The 18363-nt window shown below is 42.9% G+C and overlaps 1 protein-coding gene across 1 annotated transcript in view; it reads left to right on the top strand.

Annotated features, from left to right (window-relative positions):
- The window catches only part of roraa (RAR-related orphan receptor A, paralog a), a 209064-nt gene that overhangs the window by 138937 nt on the left and 51764 nt on the right, over positions 1 to 18363 (top strand). The gene's annotated exons all lie outside the window — the stretch shown is intronic.

Below are 18363 nucleotides of genomic sequence, written 5' to 3'. Positions count from 1 at the left end.
TTTTGTTTTGTTTTTTTTTACATGGCGCCAGTTGTAATGGAGCCTTTCCATCTCAAACCACAGCTGCCTTTTCAATCTCAGACTTCTCATGAAGAATGGATGAACAGTCCCACCTGTAGAAATCCGTATTTTCCAAGAGATTTGCCGGCTGTTTTGACATGGGTGAAGTGCAATTGGAAGAGGCATCTTTAAATGTTTTTGTGTGTGTGTGTGTGTGTGTGTGTGTGTGTGTGTGTGTGTGTGTGTGTGTGTGTGTGTGTGTGTGTGTGTGTGTGTGTGTGTGTTTGTGCGCTCACATCTCGAATTTGGAAATGGCAGAAAGTGCGCGTGACGGCTATCCATTTACTCTGATCACTGATGAAACTGGTGGTGAGGGGAAGCCAGGGGGCTTTTCCGTAAGACCGGTCCGAATGTTTCAGATTGTGAGAGATTGTGAGCGACTGCTTCTCGCCCTGTAAAAAAAAAAAAAACTCCACGGCTCCTTCTTACATCAGACAGAAGGGCAAAGAATTTGATCTTCTACACTTTGAGCTTACTCAAACAGCTCCGTGCAAAAAAAAACAAAAAAAAAACGGTGTCTGTTAAGCTATTTGCTTGTCTTGAGGTACTGTATTTTTCTTTTTTTAAAAAATGTGTTGATGTTTGAAGGTGAAACGGAAATCTCTTGACCCACCTTTCACCACCACCACACTATCCTATCTTAATTAGTGTAGCGCGAGGCACCTCCACGCCGGAAGGAGTCTCAAATCAAAGAGCATGATTTAGGAGTCTTGGGTTCAAAGCCCTGGGCAGGAACTGGACGATTCTGTCTCATTTCACTGGGAAATATTCAAATCTTGTCCATGGGAGGAAATCAAAGTCAAAGGCCCTTAAAAACGAGTTGACTGGTGTGCCTCGTAGTTAGGAAGCAGCTCGTCAGAAGTGTGTCCACAAGACGGAGTTGAAGGGCCAGTTAGTGGTCAAAATGTGGGGAATAGAACAAGGTGATTATATGACTTGTGGAATGAAAAAAAAAAAAAAACGATCATGGTGCAGTAAGAATAATGAGGTGCAAACGCCCTCCTTACATGGTCGTAATCCTTCTTGGCAGTGATCAAGGCACTGCGTGTGTAACGTATGCACATATGTGTTTATAAGGTCTTCCAGGTCCAAGGTGGCCCACAGGGATGGATTGGGGTCTTTGCTTATCCCCCCCCACTCGGCCCTTCTGAGTGATCAAACTGCTGGAAGCTTCCCTCCATGCCAGTCCCCTCATCAATATAAATTACAAGGGCATCTGTTCGCTAGCAGGCTCCAATCGCTCGCTCTCCTCCACTTCCTTTTTCCACCCACCCGAGTGGACTCATCATCGGGCTATCATAAGATGCGGTATTCCAAACGAAAACAGATACGCGTGCGACTGCGGCATCCTCTCCTTTGCGGGGCCTTGTTTGATTGACCTAGCTCGATTTTCAATCCGACGCATTATACTCTCTGATGCGTACCGTCGTTTTCGGACGATGAGGCACACTTTCTTCAAAACTGCCAGTGCGCCTCATTGTATTCGTTGTGGTTGCGCTTACTGACCTTGAACCGATGTTATGTGGTGCACGGCGCTCATATATGTTTCAAAATGACTTTTGCAATGAAGGGTGAAGTCAGGATGTCGGGTTTTCAGTTTACAGTTACTTTTTTTTTTAGGTCACATTCAAAATGTAAAAGTTTTGAAAAAATTAATCTTGGTCTCATTTCTTTACATTACAAAAAGATAGCATTTGAACAGGGCATTTGTGTCATTTGTTTCTTTGTTTTTTTTAATTTATTTATTTATTTCAAACTCCACTGTATGCGCTTCCACCTCCCCCCCAGGCAGGAGCATGCTTCGGCGGGGCTGAGTTTGGACCTGTTAAGAGAAACGTTATGCTGCAGCAGATCAGATGCTGGGATTGGACGTCTCACTCCTAATCTCGCATCAAATGCGTGATCTACAGCCACATGGTGGCTCGCGCACACCCAGAGGTCACGTAGCCAGGATGCTTTTCCTCGAACCGAACAGATCTGCCCGATTACCGACGCGGATGCAAAATTCTGCTTGAATTGCTGTTTCTTTTTTACAGCTTGCATCATAGTAGATTTCGAACTTTCCCAATCCATCGGTGGTAGAAATAACCCATTTAATAAATTCTAATGATATAGAGCAACATTAAAAAACATCACAGCTTCATCCCAAATTACCATACAGCTGAATTTGCGGGTAGAAATAACCCATTTAATAAATTCTAATGATATTACAATCCAGCAGAGCAACATTAAAAAACGTCACAGCTGCATCCCAAATTACCATACAGCTGAATTTGCATCATTCTAATACAAGGAGGGGTGGAAATAAAGCCTCGCCATGACAATTACACTCATTTTTTTTTTTTAGATGATATGCGGTAGGTAGACCAAGAGCTACCTCGAGAATGAGCCTAAGCATTTGTTTCAGGTGGTCATTTCAATGTATGGTTACTGTAGTTTGCGCTGACTTCGAACTTCACTGCATTACATTTCTGATAGAAGGGAATCACAATATTGAAAACGCTTTCACTATCATGCGGGACACTTTGCCACGACTGCAAACTACAAAAACAAAAATACACATTGCTGCTGCGTTATGGTGGTGAGTTCAAATCACGCTTCAGCCACGCAACAAGTTCTCTGAGCTGTTTGTGTCCCTAAGGCCAATTTATTAGGGAGTGTCACATTTGGACTAAACTGCGGGGTTGTGGTCTTGCACGCAAAACATCCGGTCAGCTCGTATCCATTATTCAAAAGAAGCTTTTTGCATTTGAAGTAACTCTGATGCTAGTTTTTACCATGGAAAATGTGAGAGGGCACTTCAAGTGAAAACCCAAGTTAGAAAAAGGACGGAATTGGAAGTGTAAGTGGATGATGAAAACAAAATATCACTGGGTTAGCAAAAATGAAGAGGCCAGTAATCCTTTGATTATTTTGGGGAATCCAGCGGAAACGTGAAAGCAATGCTTGTTTTATTTAACTTCTCCCGTGTGTGTGTGTGTGTGTGTGTGTGTGTGTGTGTGTGTGTGTGTGTGTGTGTGTGTGTGTCATTTATTTGCCCCGCAACCCGTATCGAGTTTCTTTTGCCAGAAACGTGCGCCCTCACAGAAATAGTCCCACCAATCTCTTTTGATGGGTCCTCATGATTTACCCTCATGTTGCACTGCCCAGTTTGCGATCCGTCAGTCGCTCTGGACTTTTTGTCGGTTGCGTTTTCAATGACATGAAACTGGCCGACTTCCAGATCACGTTTTTAACTGAAGTTGGTGAAATCACTCTCATCCGAAGAGACGTCAGGAGGATTTAGCAGGAATGTAGAGGAAAAACAGTAGAAAACAGTTGTGCGCCTTCTGTATCTTTTTTTTTTTTTTTTTTTTGTGGCCCGCTAAAGCAAAACCACGTGTTTTTACTTCATCTTTCTTGCCCCAAAAATGTCAATGTTTTATTTTGGAAACAAATCTCTCCTGAATCTGTTAATCTTTGTTCACCGATTCCAAATATTACAAGCATTGTTTTCACCAAATCCCTTCTTAACATGAATTGAAAAACAGTTATATCCTTAAATATTCGGTTGTTGTTATTTTCCATCAGTTTTTTTTTTTTTTGTCACCCGCTAAAGCAAAACCAAGTGTTTTTACTTCATCTTCTTGCCCCAAAAATGTCAATGTTTTGGCAACAAATCTCTCCTGAATCTGTTAATCTTTGTTCACCTATTCCAAATATTTCAAGCATTGTTTTCACCAAATCCCTTCTTAACGTGAATTGAAAAACAGTTATATCCTTAAATATTTGGTTGTCGTTATTTTCCATCAGTTGTTCGAAGTAAATGTAACAAAAATACGTGCGCGAAAACAACCGTGTGCTGATCTTATTTTACATTACCACAATGATAACGGCCCCTAAGGGAAAGCGGAACCATCGTGATGAAAATGAGTTTGACACCCCTCGTGATATATTTTGGTAAGGTCTCATTACTCGTGACTGACCTTGATGATAAGAATTTTTGTTGGACTTTTAGGGCGTTCGACTTTGGAGATTCCCCAAGTGGTTTGTGGAGTATGAACTCAAAATAAATCCGACATTCACATGATGATTGCCTCGGTAGACAGAATCGTAATTCACCCGAAATGAAGCCGCTCATCCTGCTTGGATTTGGTTCCACTGTGTGGGTCTGTTTTTGTTTTGTTTGTTTTTTTTTGTTTTTTTTTGCTTGATCAAACATGAAATTTATCCTCCTTAATAGCGCTGTACATTGCCAATTTAGGAGAATATGTCCCAGTGGCCGGCTAATTTCTGCTTGGCAACAAGGCGTACTCCTGTGGAATGGCCCAGGGCACGATCAGCTGTCTGTGCGTCGCTTCACTGGCCCCCCCGCTCGCATGTTGTTTGAAGGTATTTCATCACATTGTTGCCTTGATTCAGCTCTGTGGGGATTTGCTAGTTGTACTCAAGTGGGAAGCGCATCCAGTGTGTTGTTAAGCTCGGGCTGATAATGAAGATCAGCCGGCGTCGGGTTCCCCAGAGCTGAGAAGTGAGCCAGTCTGGAGAAAGACGCTCGGTGCAGACGTAGCAACGCAGGGCGAACGCACGTTTGGCTCAGAGGAAGCAATGTACAACAATGAAGCACAGCAAAGCAAATAAAAATAAATAGAGAAATAAATAAATCAAAACAATATGGCATAATTCGCTGTAGAGCAGACATTCAAACGAGCCCCTCGTACGGTTGCCTTCATGATGTTCAAAATATCCAGCGACCCTCGTGAGGATAAGCGGATCAGATAATGGATGGGTGGATGTTCAAATGTAACTTCATTCATTTTAATGTTGTTTTTATTTTTCACTGGCTTGACAATGCAGGACACAACAAAGCCCTGATACTCTTTCTGTGGAAAGTTATTTCGCTCCCAGCATGGTACTTTTTTTTTTTTTTTCTCAGAGATGTCTTTTTTTCCCTTTCCTCCCCGATTGAAGGTTAGGTTTTGTCACCCCCTTTGTGTTTGCTCCACAAAAGGAGTATTTTCTTTTTGGATGTTTTGGTTTAATCTATATATTTCTTTTTTCATTTTCAGAAATAGGTCAGTGTAATCACAAAAGTGAGGGATGGACAGTGGCTGTTAAAGGGAAATCAATAGAGCTATCTATTTGTCGTAAACCAGGCCAGCACGATTTTTCTCCATTTTTCCTCCCGACCATCCTTTCTCCACTCCAACACAATATGGCAGGCCCTCATTTTTCAGTAAATACATTATATCTGCCATTTTACGAAATTGCAAATGGCCTTTGCACATGTACTTTCTTTACATAAGTTCCTCTGGGCTCTTTTTGATCACTTCCTCGGGGCCCCGGATGTTTTCTAAGGAGTGGCGAGGGAAGCGGACTGGGGTGCTCTTCCTTTGTTGCCGCTTAATCTGGTTCTTCTCCCAGTCTTTCAGAGAAGCCTAGAGAGGCCTCGTCAGCCCTTTTTCCTCACCTCCGTCCATCCCTTATTGTGCCTCAGCCCCAAGCTGAAAGGGTCCGCTGCAAAGTGTTGTCAAACTGGAAAACAAGAGTAACTGACGCGTGACAAGGACACAATGCCTGGATGGGTTTGCCAAAAAAAAAAAAAAGTAAGCAGCTCCATCTGCTTCCGGCCGTTTCATTTCTCTTCTCCCGCCACCTCAGGTGAGGTCGACGGCTGCGGAGAGAAGCAGTCGGCGTGGCCGAGAGGGCGCGGGCAGCCTCTCGCTCGCGGCCTGCCCGCGCAGGAGCGCAGGTTATCCATCACGCATCAGGTCGTCCATGCGCACAAAGTCACACGTAGTCGTAGCACGACCGTGTCAGCACGTATTGGAAGGTTTGATACATTGAGGGCGACGAAGGCGGAGGTCATGGAGCTCCTCCGGTTATGATCCCGACCGATGCTCGCTCGGGTGCTCAAAGATTGGGGGGCGGGGCATCATGGAACGTCCTTGTGCCATCGTCACTGTCGTCAGGCTCCTCCATCTCAGCCGTGCGCGCTTGTCTGGTGATCACAGCTATTTCCCCACGACCATATCAGATCACTTCAGACCGAGGCGCACGTCCGCACCAATTACACACTCGTGAAATGGAGAACAAAATCAATTTTCAGCCATATTACTTGGTGGCTTTTTGCAGACGCTGATGCAATATCGGGCACAAATTAAGCCAAGTAAAATTATATGCATAATTTAACAATTCCTGAATTATGCAGAATACTACTGAACAAACCTTGCATATAGTTGTCTCCTTCATCGCATGATGATTTTAAACAAGAGCACTCAGAGAGTGCGCAGACCTCCGATAAGGCTTTCAGCATTTTAACAGAAAAATTATTTTCATTGTTGGCTTCACTCTTGGATCTTAACTTTCTGATTCAAATTTTGCTCTCTGTTAAAGAGAACCAAATGACAACCAGATATATGAATTAATTGCACATAAATATAAAACAGATGAACATTAAATTTCTGCCAAATGTGCGATCTGGGTCACATCCAGATGAAACCTGGTTTGACATTAGAGAGAAAAATTACCGGCGTGATACATTGAGGAGGGTTATACATATGTAAAGGTGTGATCTGGAGAACTGTGTTCGCATATCATACAAAATTAAATTACACCAGAATTTGGGTACAAATTAATGGCCAAACGCATTGTGATGAATAAAATCTGATGTTTTTGAACAGGTAGGTAGGTAACAGGGCAGGAGAAGCAAAGATTTTTAGGGGCAAAACAAACAACGTGTGCAAACGTCGTGATGTGAAGATTTATTTATTTTTTCTGTTTGGCAAAGTGAAGCACAAAAAAAGTGACACGTTGAAAGAAAAAAGCAGAAATGCTCACAAAAGCTTTGGGTGATATTATACATTGACGTTTGTGCTGATCACATTGTGTGCATTTTGTTGAATCTGCTTTATTATAGAAAAGCTGTTTTTTTTTCCCCTCTCCCTCACTCCCTTTCTTCTCCCGCTTGCTATTAATTTGTGTTTCTGTGGGTGTGCGATGTGAGAACAGCGAGACGTGGCGGTTAACCCATTGTGAAGTTAGCCGTCATCATTAAGATTCTCCAGATAACAGGCATGCGGATTTCTACTGCTCAGCATTATGGGATCCCAGACATCAAAGGCAGGTTTTCATTCTACTCCGTCTGAGGCAGTGTGAGCGGGAAATAAAGAAACAGGAAAGGAGATAGGAGTCAGGAAAATAAGCCATATTGGCACAAGAGAGTCTAGTGTACACCTCCTTCATATTGGTTCCAGTAGCAGTCGCGTTGACGGATTTGTGTCATTTACATCCAAAGTTTCGAGGCAAAAAAAGGGGGTGGTCTTGGTCTCATTTGATTTTTATGAAATACCCTTTAAAGGGACGAAATTCATGTCTTGACTATTTGACGCAACACAAAGAAGAGTATTGTTAGCAAGGCTGTCTAAATTGAATGAATAAAAGAATCACCAAGTGTAGAAATTAAGGCTCCTCAATCATTCAAAACCAAAGCTCACCTTCCTGCTTTAAAATGTGCACATGTCCGCTGTGTCTGTAGTCAGTGTGCCGCTGTATTAAATGAACAGTTAATATTCCCGAGGTGTCTCTGTTATGTGGGGGAGCTCACACAACACGTGAGGCGTTAATGCACTGGACGATCCTGCCATTGTCGCGCAGGCTCGCTAGCTCGCTAGCTTGTTAGCTTGCTAGATTGTTAGCTTATGGGAACATGATAATCTTTTCCCTTCGCCTTGCAGTAAATAAGTGTCTCTGTTGTGTGGATTTCCACACGACGTATGCAGAGAGGCTGTGTTATATTGGACAAACTCTATGCCGGTCATCCATCTATGAGCCTACGAGCGGCTAATAGGTGTTAGTCATCAAGTGGCAGGCCAATTCACAGCGGAGCCTTCCAACAGAGAATTTCCTTTTTTTTTCAGGGTTCGTGGAATAGACAGATGATGATAAATGACGTGCACAAGTGGCTGTGTCATTCATCGACTATTTGTGGGAGCATTACAAAAAAGTCCAACTAGCTAGCGGTGGAAGGCTAATGTGAAATTATTTCTTTTACGGACTCTTTTACGGACTGTTTCCCCAGGAACTATAGTCAATGTGTAAAAGTGCTCCCTGTGATGCTCCAAGGCAGAGCCTTTTTTTTTTTTTTTTGTTGTCTGTTGCACAGAAAAACTAATATATAAAAAAAAGGAACAAACATCCAAACTCATCGTTCCGCATGACTAAGCAGCCAAACAGGACATGATTAAGAAAACAAACAAAACATATTGGTGGCAATTGTTCTGTTTGTGCAGTCAGGGGGGAAAAGGTGTAAACCGCACTCAGCTGTCAATCTTTGTTGGTGCGTTTGCGCTGGTCCGTTATTAGCGCAATATCCTTTGCGAACAGAACGGGGGCAAAATGCAGGTGCAAATGTTGTGCAATGAAAGGTTCATCGATTCATCAAATTACTTCAATATTTCTGCACTTGTTTGTATGGTGATGAATATTTTTTTGACAAACATGTTAAAAAATATTCCTGTCAATGATTTTCATTTTGGTTGGCGAACACGCTTGTCACACTTTTAATACACGGCGTATTGCGTTTACAATGAATCAAGTCGAAAATATGTTCAATTTGAGCATAACTGTTAATACCGTTTACATTCTTTTGACATCAGTAATACAATGATGAGATCCTTCCTTCGTGCGATGCTATTGTGCATTTCGCGTTACATCAGAGGAAGACGGAACTAGTGTGTGAGACTATTGAATGTACAAGCGAGGGAAATATGCTGCTCTCCATTATTGTGTTGGATTACAGAATCAAGGTCGACTCACAAGACACAGAGCAGCATTATCCCTTAATCCCGTGTTTTGGTTTCAAATAGCCTTTTTACACCTAATCTTCACAAGTAAAATGACAAACATGAAAATCGAGGCAGGTATTTAAATGTGCATTAACGGTGGTGTTCAGGTCAACGGCTTACACTGGCTAAGAGAGTCTCTCCATTCCATGAAATAGCAGACGGTCAGGTGCTTGCCACTCATTTTGTGCGTATTATGGAGGACTTGTAAGTGATGGAATGCCTTCCGGCAGTTTTGAGATAGATAAGTCTGAGAACTTTTAATCCAAAGTGTGACTCATTTCATGTTTGTTTTTTTCCACCTCCCTTCATTTTTCCCCCTCTTTTTCACAGCGCTATTTTACTTTAAGAGCTCATTAAATTTCATCTGGTCTGTTGCACACGTTGCGCAACTTCACTGAGTCGCGACACTTTTAAAACTGCTCGGTCAAAAGTAAGCAAATTGGGTGAAATAGCTACCTCAGCGCTGGGTTTAAAACGGACGAATGCTGGGTTATTTACAGTGCACGTTGGGACAAGATTCTAATTCAGTAGGGGTAAAAACTACGAATACTTATGAGCTCAAGTCACTAAATCTGCTCAAAATCGACCAATTCCCAACAAGTGGGTTAGCAAAACAAAATTTTTGAATTTGTAGATATGGCGAGTGACGACATTCCAGCAGTGCAAATTGCATCGAGCGAGCGGGTCGCACCGTTGTTCGTCAGGCTTGGTTTTTTAGCGGAGCGAGAGGAAACTTAAAGGTGCTGTGAAAGACTAAAAGTGGGCCAGCCGCGGCTGCCTCCTGTTGACCTACCTTGTTCAGAGGGTCCAGGTACAGACTGATGACAGGACTCCTCCTCTGCGGACCACATTACTAATGTGTGAGGGTGCGAGAGGAGCACACCCTGTGATGAATCACATCCCTGAACCTATGGCATCCTCATAAGTCTAAAGTAAAAGAGCTGAGCGAGAGCACAGGAAAAAAAAAAAGAAATAAAAATACCTTCATAGGATCTATCGGGGAGAAACTCCATCTCGGCCCGTTGTAAGGAGGATAAGGGAGGAGGCTAAGTGATGCATGTCGCGCATCGCCCCGAGATCTCCCTCAATCTTCAAGGAAACATATTCCCTCCGGTGGATCAGTTGTTTTTATAAAGCGCTGAAAAGTTGCTCGCTTTGTAATAAATGAGGGTAATCTGCATTGTGTTGACTAGATCGTCTCGCCGGACCACTAAATTAAGTCACGCCGAACATTTAAGTGTGTTCTTTAAAGCTACAAGTCCTTCTTCTAAGTATCCAAGTAGTTGCGCGGGGGGGTGAAATGGCCGCCTCATTATTCACAATGACAGAATAAAGGTTGTTTCCTCTGCCAGGGAGGTTTTGTTACTCGGTCGAAGCTTGAAGTTTCGGACCCATTACGTTTTGGTGCCAATCCTGGAAGATGAAAACTGGAGAGCCATCACTATTGTTCATCCATAAAGCTTTCATTAAAACTAGAGAAGAACAAGACTAATCCATTCTCCTGTAAACTTACCTCTTGAGCTGATCTTGTCATTAGAATTTTGTTGAATTTTTTTTTTTTTTTTTTAATGTAAATCGAGTATCAGTGGAGGATATCTGGTAGGACACGCTTGGTAGGTGTCTCCAAGTCAGGACGGTGAGTCCCAACCTCTGTACGAAATCATCAGGTGTGCCACAAGAAAGTGACATTTTTGTTTGGTGATATGTCGCGAGTTTTTTTTTTTTTTTTTTTAATGTAAATCGAGTATCAGTGGAGGATATCTGGTAGGACACGCTTGGTAGGTGTCTCCAACCATGCGTTTCTTGCTTGAATTAAAAACAACTTAGTTTGGTAGCTTGCATACTTGGCTGCTCTGTTTTCTTGTTTGTTTCTCGCCTCAAGCCAGAAGGTTAACTATTTTAGTTTACAACGCCGCCGCCCCCCCCCCCCCTGAGATCCAGCGTCAGGTTATATTGGTGATGTTGGGGAGTGTGTCGGTTGGAGGCCAGGTAATACATCAAACACTCCGGGGGGTCTCCCTGGTTTGCTCCTCAATAATGAAGTTCATTCGTTAACTTCTCCCTCAAAGGCCAAGTTCCCGCGCTGCCCTTTTCAGCCGCCTTTGCATCTCTTACCGGAGTCATCTGACGAGCAGAAAAAAAAAAAACCACATGATCGTGCTTTTCCCCTTGACAGGCCCAGAGGTTGCCGTTGCGGGGCATGAAGAATAAGCAGGTCCATTACCAATCCCTCATGCCTGGTTATGGACATAATTATCACAGGGAGAATGACCCGCTCTGTTTGGTTTGCTGAGAAGGAGCTGCACCTTCCTAATCACCTCCTACTTCCCTCCTGTCGTCCTCATGCCATGGTGATGGAGCTGTTTTTTTTTCGGGACGGTCGGTGTGGCTCTTGCCAGTTCATTAGAATTCACAGGGTTCCACCTCCCCGCATAGCCGGGGCTAAGCCTCTCACACAGGCTGCCATGCCTGCGATAATCTCCCCACCTTCTTCCCTTTTTCTCCCATCCTATTCCCCCTCTGTCCCCAAGGGCAACCTCGCACAAAAGAGCTCGGCAGCAATTCATTGTTAAATCTCATTCCTATTGATCTATTGAAATATTGTTCCACGGGATGTGCCACGGCACTCCAGCGGTGCCAGTGATCTCTTTTCACCGAGCGAGTAAACGGATTCTTTCCACGGAGTGACAACCTTTGTTGGATAACTCGATATGCGTATTGTTCAAGGCCGCGTTAATCAATGCGAGAGCCATTGCGGCGGATTGTAAACCCTTCTGTGTGCAGCTAAAGAGACCAAAGACAGAAAGAAATAGCCACAAGCTCAGGAATGGCACTCGCAAGTGTGCAGCCACTCGAACAAAACTGTGGGTGTAAATAATAAATGATTACCCGCAGGGGTCATTTAATGTAAAGCGGGCGTGTGAATTTCCTTTCACGTGGACTGGTCTACCCGCCACGGTAATTTTAATGCGAAAGCCTTCAATTCAATTGATTTGGAAATACCTGGGGCTCTCATGTTAGTGTTTACGCAGAAAAATACATTCAAACTCAGCACTATAAATACCTGTAAAACGAAAGGCTGCGGCCTTGTCAAGCATTCGCCGTCGTGTTGATTTTGATTATATGACTGTTGACAGTTTTGCACCGCAACCTATGCGCGAGCGATAAGCTTTCATATCACACCCTTTCGACCCTTCTGTTCTATAAATATTGTGTGTGTGTGTGTATATTGTGTGTTTGTGTGTGTGTATGAAAAATTCAAAGAGAGCGGAGCTGGGTTGCCCTATGGCGACTGCATGTAAAGGATGCATGGCGGCGTGTGGTTGCCGTGTCATCAGATAGGATCGCATGAAAAAAAATATAACACTTATAGCTGCCACATTACATCACTGAACACACGGCAAATCTTATTCAAATTTGATCCAACCATACACTCTTAAAACGTGCTGCGTTAAAAGTAACCCAAATTGGGTGGAGCAGCTAATCCAGCGTTGACTCGAAAAAGCACCCAGTCAATGCGAGTGTATACTGTATTTATCGAGCTCATTGGGTCGATAATTTTGATTATTTGATCAATTGAAATGAGTTGACACCTGAGCGGTTGTTCTAAATCAGTGTTTTTCAAACCCTGTGCGGTCTATCGCCCGGCAAAGTAATCGTGTAGTACCCTTCCATACCGCTAGGGAGGAGCAACAGCTAGCCAATTGCCTTGTATTAAGACTAGAGATAAGCGAATTTGTGACGCATGAATGCAGGACGACGGTGAAACAATAAAATTAAAAAAACATTAAAAATGAAAGATTATAAAACACTTTTTTCTTTATGTTTATTTCATTCCAATCTAAGCTGTTATAACGTCATTCTTCAATGTTAAAAAACGGTTATAATAACAATATAACACGTTCATTGTTAAAATTAGCTCTTTTTTCACATTTTCAGATAGTGGTGTTCCGCGACATTTTTTCAATGAAAGAAGTGTGCCTTGGCTCAAAAAAGTTTGAAAAACACTGTTCTAAATAATACCGATTTAATTCCCAACATTTTCTAAAAAGAAGAATCGACGTTCCCTTTTCTGGCACAATCCACCATAGGTGGACTGTCTGCCTAGACTGGGATTTAAACCTGATTCCCGTGTCCGAAGTCAGCTGCATTACCCACTGAGCCGTCCAGCCTCCACTTGCATTTCCTAAAAAAGGAGGAATTGAATTTCCTTCAACTTCTGTGCATGAAAACGGAACCTCTTTAGCCCACACGTACCCAGCGAGTGGGTTCGGAAAATAAGCAAGCACATTATAGCGTGCCCAACATGTGCTCCTGCGGACTTATTCCATCATACTTCTCTCTTTTCACTGTGTATATTTTTCAGCGTGTTGTTTTTGTGATTTATTGAAGTCTTCCCACAAGCCCGCAGGAAATCGTTTGAAATGGCCCTAAATTGGTTTAGGATTGCGCAGTGTGGGTCGGTGCTATTATGGCCCTAATATTATACCCGACACTCCTTGGCATCTATATTAAATTGATCTGTATTGTTTTCGTGGAGTGCTTGTTGTGGCTTGTTAATTCGACCGCTGCTTCGGGCATGCTGGCGAGTTTGGAAACACCCCGGTGGCTCCGTTTGGGGAATACAAGCCTCTGGTCTTTTTATATAATTATCTCCTGCCAAGCTCTGGCACACAACCGGGAAGTCCATCAGCATTTATCCACAGAGGTCAAAGGTCGGAGAGCCCAACGACATGCAAACGACAAAGGTCTCCCGTCTCAGACGCCGGTTGTGCCGCGTGGCGAGCGAGCGTGTGCATGTGTGTGTAGAATGGCTACTGACAGACTGCTAATGAGGCTATTATCAGTTCTGGTCCGCTCCTCCTCTCCGGGGGCGCCGGGCCGATGCTGCTGCGCCTCATCTCAATTGAATTCAATTTCACAAAGCTTGTTTACAAGAAGTACATTTGCGTGAATGAATCCAAGAGGAGGGAGACTCATCGCTCATGACTCGATAAATGGACGCGCAGACACTTAGCGTGCAAATGGGCGCTTCTCAAAAAGTACAGTCCAGGAGTGTGACATAAGAGCCCCAAAATAAACTTGTTCACAATCCAGGTCAAAATGATATATGTTTTATGTCAAACCTTCCTGCGGTGTGCGCTGAATAAATAAAGATAGTTCACTCAGCCCTTTGTTCACAAGAGATTGTTGAATGTCACCGTGTACTTCATTGTGTCATTTTGGAGCACTTGGTAGCTGAGCACCAAGTACTGAGAACTCAAATAACAAAAAATATTTGTCTTTTTTTTTACGCTCGAACAGCTTCACTACCTTTACACGAAGATATTCAGTCGAAAAACTGGTACGAATGACCAAGTGTACACAGAAAATTAACTGATTGGTGAACAATGGCCGTCATTCAACTCACCTCAGCTGTCTTTATAGAGCACTTTAAAACAACCGTCGCTATATACAAAGTGCTGTACATGGAGCAAATATCATATATACAACTTTAAAACAACAAATAAATCACAAAGACAGTAGAAAGCACCAAACAGTAAAACTAAGATCAAGTCTGAGTCAGGCCGTGTCAAATGCCAGCGAATGCAAATGAGTTTTGAGACGAGTTTGAAAGATGCTGCGTGGGGCAGGGTTTGACCATCCGGTTGGACCATACCGTCAACTCATCGTACATGTTTCATGCTCAAGAGCGTGAAGAACAAATCGATTGTTGACTTGACAGTAGTAGATCATAAATATGATCTGTGAAAAAAAAAAAATCATCCATCCATCCTGTACCCTTAAATGAATAAACAGGAAACAACTGAGCCCAAGGAAAAAGAACCAATCAGAGACAATGTAACTCACAAGGTGTCAGTCAACCTCCAAATAAAACTTAATGTACCTCAAACAAAATTTTTTTGAAACATGAATTGTCACACAAGTGTAAAAAGAAGTGAATTATCCAAAATGTAAAAAAGAAAAAAAAAGACAAAGACTACCTTAACACAGGTAAGAAGTGACACATATGGCAATGGATGTCTTAACAAGGGCTAAACGTGAGTCTGCTTATATGTATGTGCGATGTACACAATATCTTGCAGGGGTGTCCATATCTGGTCCTCAAGAGCCCCTATGGGGTGCCCAAATCTCAAAGACTGGATTCGGGCACCCCTGATGTAGAGTCGATCCTTTCATGTTGATGAAACTGACGTCTAGTAAGGCATGCCGACCAGGTGTCATGTCAAGCTTTGTGGGACTTGAGAGGGCAACTCTTTGCAAAAATGACACTTAAAGTCTTAATTGTACGAATTTGGGGATGTTCCACTGCAGTCTAATCTTCTGAAAATAAGATTACACAAATATTATAAAATAATGTCATGAACGATGGTATTTCTTTTCAGTTTTTTTCACGTGCTAGTATAGTTATAACTACACTATGCAATCCTGTTACTGGGCAGACTTTGTCTCATCATGTACTAATTTCTCACGAGAATAGTTAGTCTGTGGGCAAATAAGATTCCCCCCGCCCACCCCATTGTGCCACAGCAAACGTTAGAACGGACCAAAACAGCTTTCTTAGTCGTATCTTCTTAAAGTGGTTTACCATTTCAGTCGCCTACCAGTGTGTGTGGTCACAAACAGGAAGTGGGCTAATGTCTAGTAAGCTGTGCATACGCTCAGCAGCTATAACATTCGGTGAACCTAAGATCTGATGAAATAATTCTGCCCCCCATGATGAGAATAACACTCAGCTTTGCTTTGACGTGAATGCGGTCAGATCATGCGCAATGACTGAGAGATCGCAGTAATGTGTTAACAACACCACATTACTGCCGGCAGGCCATCAGGTCCTTGAGAGGTTAATCAATGCTCTAATGAACATGTATAAGCAGCTTATTGGCATTCTGTCACAAGCAATGTGAAGCAGTCAGGGAAGAATGTGGTTAAGAGCAAATGTTAGCTGGAAGAAAAAAAAACTTTCCTCGGGGAGAATCAGCCATTGATGTGCATTTTCATGACTTGTCATCTAATCTTTAGAGGGAATTCAATGACACGCACTCATACTTGAAAATGTACAATTCTAGCATTACAAGTTTGATTTTCAAACCCAAAAACGGTATTTCTTTCTTTATTGATATTGATTGACATGCAGTATGCTTATATGGCATTTTATTGTCAAAGGTTTGAAATCTCCACTTGGTTGGAGAATTACATTCGTGGGGCCCTGTTTTGGTCTGCAATTTTGGTGGAGTCAAGTGCGTTTGGGACCTCGATGCGGGGGCATCTTAATAGCATCGTCCTGACCACACGGCATAACTGTTGGGTGGGCATCAGACACATTTGTACAAGCATGGGTGCAAAAAAGGCGGTCTCCAATTCCCCACGTGACAAAGGTGACCGACTACATCATCTTCATTCCGCAAGGGGAGCGCTTGCAGTTTACCTGCCTATGCCATACACGGACTCCAGCGACTCTATTTCCGCTTTCTTGATGTCAAGCATGGCATACTCGGGCGTACTGAGCTCCGACCGCCCTGGTTTTAATGCAAATTTCAAAATGCCCCATTATTCCTAATTCTCCCGATGCAAAGTCTAGCAAAATACCAAAAGACAGAAAACTCCACCAAAGTGCACATTCAGACTGTGCTGGGAGCAAAAATAGGTCCCTCGATGTTTTTATTCAATTTTGTGTTATGAGACACGAGAAGCTGACACATGTGCGAAATTGTGGTGATCTGGAATACTCTGTGTTTCTATCTACTGGCGGTAAAAATTATTACATGAAAAAAAAAATCATAATTTTAGTCATTTAGTCATTGTTCAAAATGGAAACAATTTGTACTGAATAATGACCTATTGCTGGCAGGAATTAAAAAGTGGAAAGCCGACAGTGAATGTAGTTGCACGTATGGTTGTGCTTACTGTTCATGTCGTGCAGTTGCGTGTTTGGGCAGATGAAGAAAATTTGGAAGATGTGAGATGAAATGACATTGCTGTTGTTTACAAGCGTTCATTTCGAATATTTTGGTCCAGATGTGTCAAAAGAAAGCTCATCGCTCGGCGCTAAGCTACTGCGGTGGTTTCCAGGAAGACTGTGATAGAAGAGGCACTTTGAAAAGCAACCACAGATCGTGGCAGCGGCAGTTAACGTATTTTCAGATTTTGCCTCGGTGAAAACGAGACGACTTCAGCATCTCTGACGTTTTCAATACTTCACTAGCGGCTGATTACTTTCTGTCCGAGGCATGCTTCGATTGATGCTATCAGGTTCAGCATGATATTTTGTTCATTAGATGCGGCGCAATAAGAGACCATTGTTGACACAACGTGAGTTAATATGTTGAGAGTCCCTAATGGATCAAGGGGGGTCCTAATGAAACGTTGTCATGGAAAGATTTATGTCACAACTGCTGTTGAGTGCTCATTTCCATATTGTATATGGTTAGGCATACCTTTATTCAATTATTAGGACACAGTTGAAGGTGTCAAATGAATAATAAATACATTTAGAATTCAAAATGGGGAATAAATAAATATTCAAATCGTCTGTAACAATTGCATAGTTAATGTGCAATTCAGTCCCGGCGGAAGCATCATCATTCTCTCGCAAATATACAGCAACGCAGTCATGTTGTTCACGTCAGACGCATCTAAAGAGAATGTGAAATGAGCCTTCACAATCTCCAAATTTGAAATATTCATGGCGTAAACAAATATATATCGATATTTTTTTTTTTAGATCTCCTCCTCTTTTATTTCTCTCCATTTTCAGATTTGAAATATTGTAGCGTGTGAAAGCGAAGCCTCGCGCTGTTTGTCTTGAGATGATACGAGAAGCAGCTTGTTCAGGGAAATGCCAAATGCAACGTGGTTATTGGCCAAGGCTGGATTGCACTAAAACCAGAATATTGTATCAGAGGGAGGCAGCTGGCTACGAGTCAGAACAGATTATCATATGAGGATGAGCGAAGAGGAGGGGGGTTGGCAGTGGGGGGTATATGGAAGGAGAGAGAGCGGCAGAGACGGGGATGGAAAGCAGGGGGCGAGAGCGAGGCGAAGAAATCCGGCGTTCAGGGGGGGGGGGGTAATCATCCGAACCCTTTCGCCCCTTCTACACCTGTCAAAATGAGTGTGTGAGATCTGTCAGTATGTGTGTTGGATGAGGCTGCGTGCAAGGCTCCGGAGAGGTCAGAGGAAGAAGCAGCAATGTGGCTCCACTCATCTTCTCAACTCCGCTGGCAGACATCTGGCCCCCACACTGATCACTCATCGAGAGAAATTAGACATCCCCTCTTATCCATCTTCTCCTCTTTTTTTCTCTTCAGATGTCTCTCTTTCCCTCTCCTCTCATCCCTGTCTGGCAATTTGTCCCCCTTTTTTTTTTTACTTCACTTTATACTTGACATTGCACCACAGAGCACCAAAAGTGTGAACCGGTGTCTGCTAGTTTTGACTGCAAAAGATAAGAGCTCACTTGGATGAGTCGGGGGGG

Source organism: Hippocampus comes, unplaced genomic scaffold, assembly GCF_001891065.2.
Source record: "Hippocampus comes isolate QL1 unplaced genomic scaffold, H_comes_QL1_v1.1 scaffold142, whole genome shotgun sequence".
Classification (NCBI taxonomy): domain Eukaryota; kingdom Metazoa; phylum Chordata; class Actinopteri; order Syngnathiformes; family Syngnathidae; genus Hippocampus; species Hippocampus comes.
The sequence above is the reverse complement of the archived record's forward strand: the minus strand, read 5'-3'. Positions and strand labels throughout refer to the sequence as shown.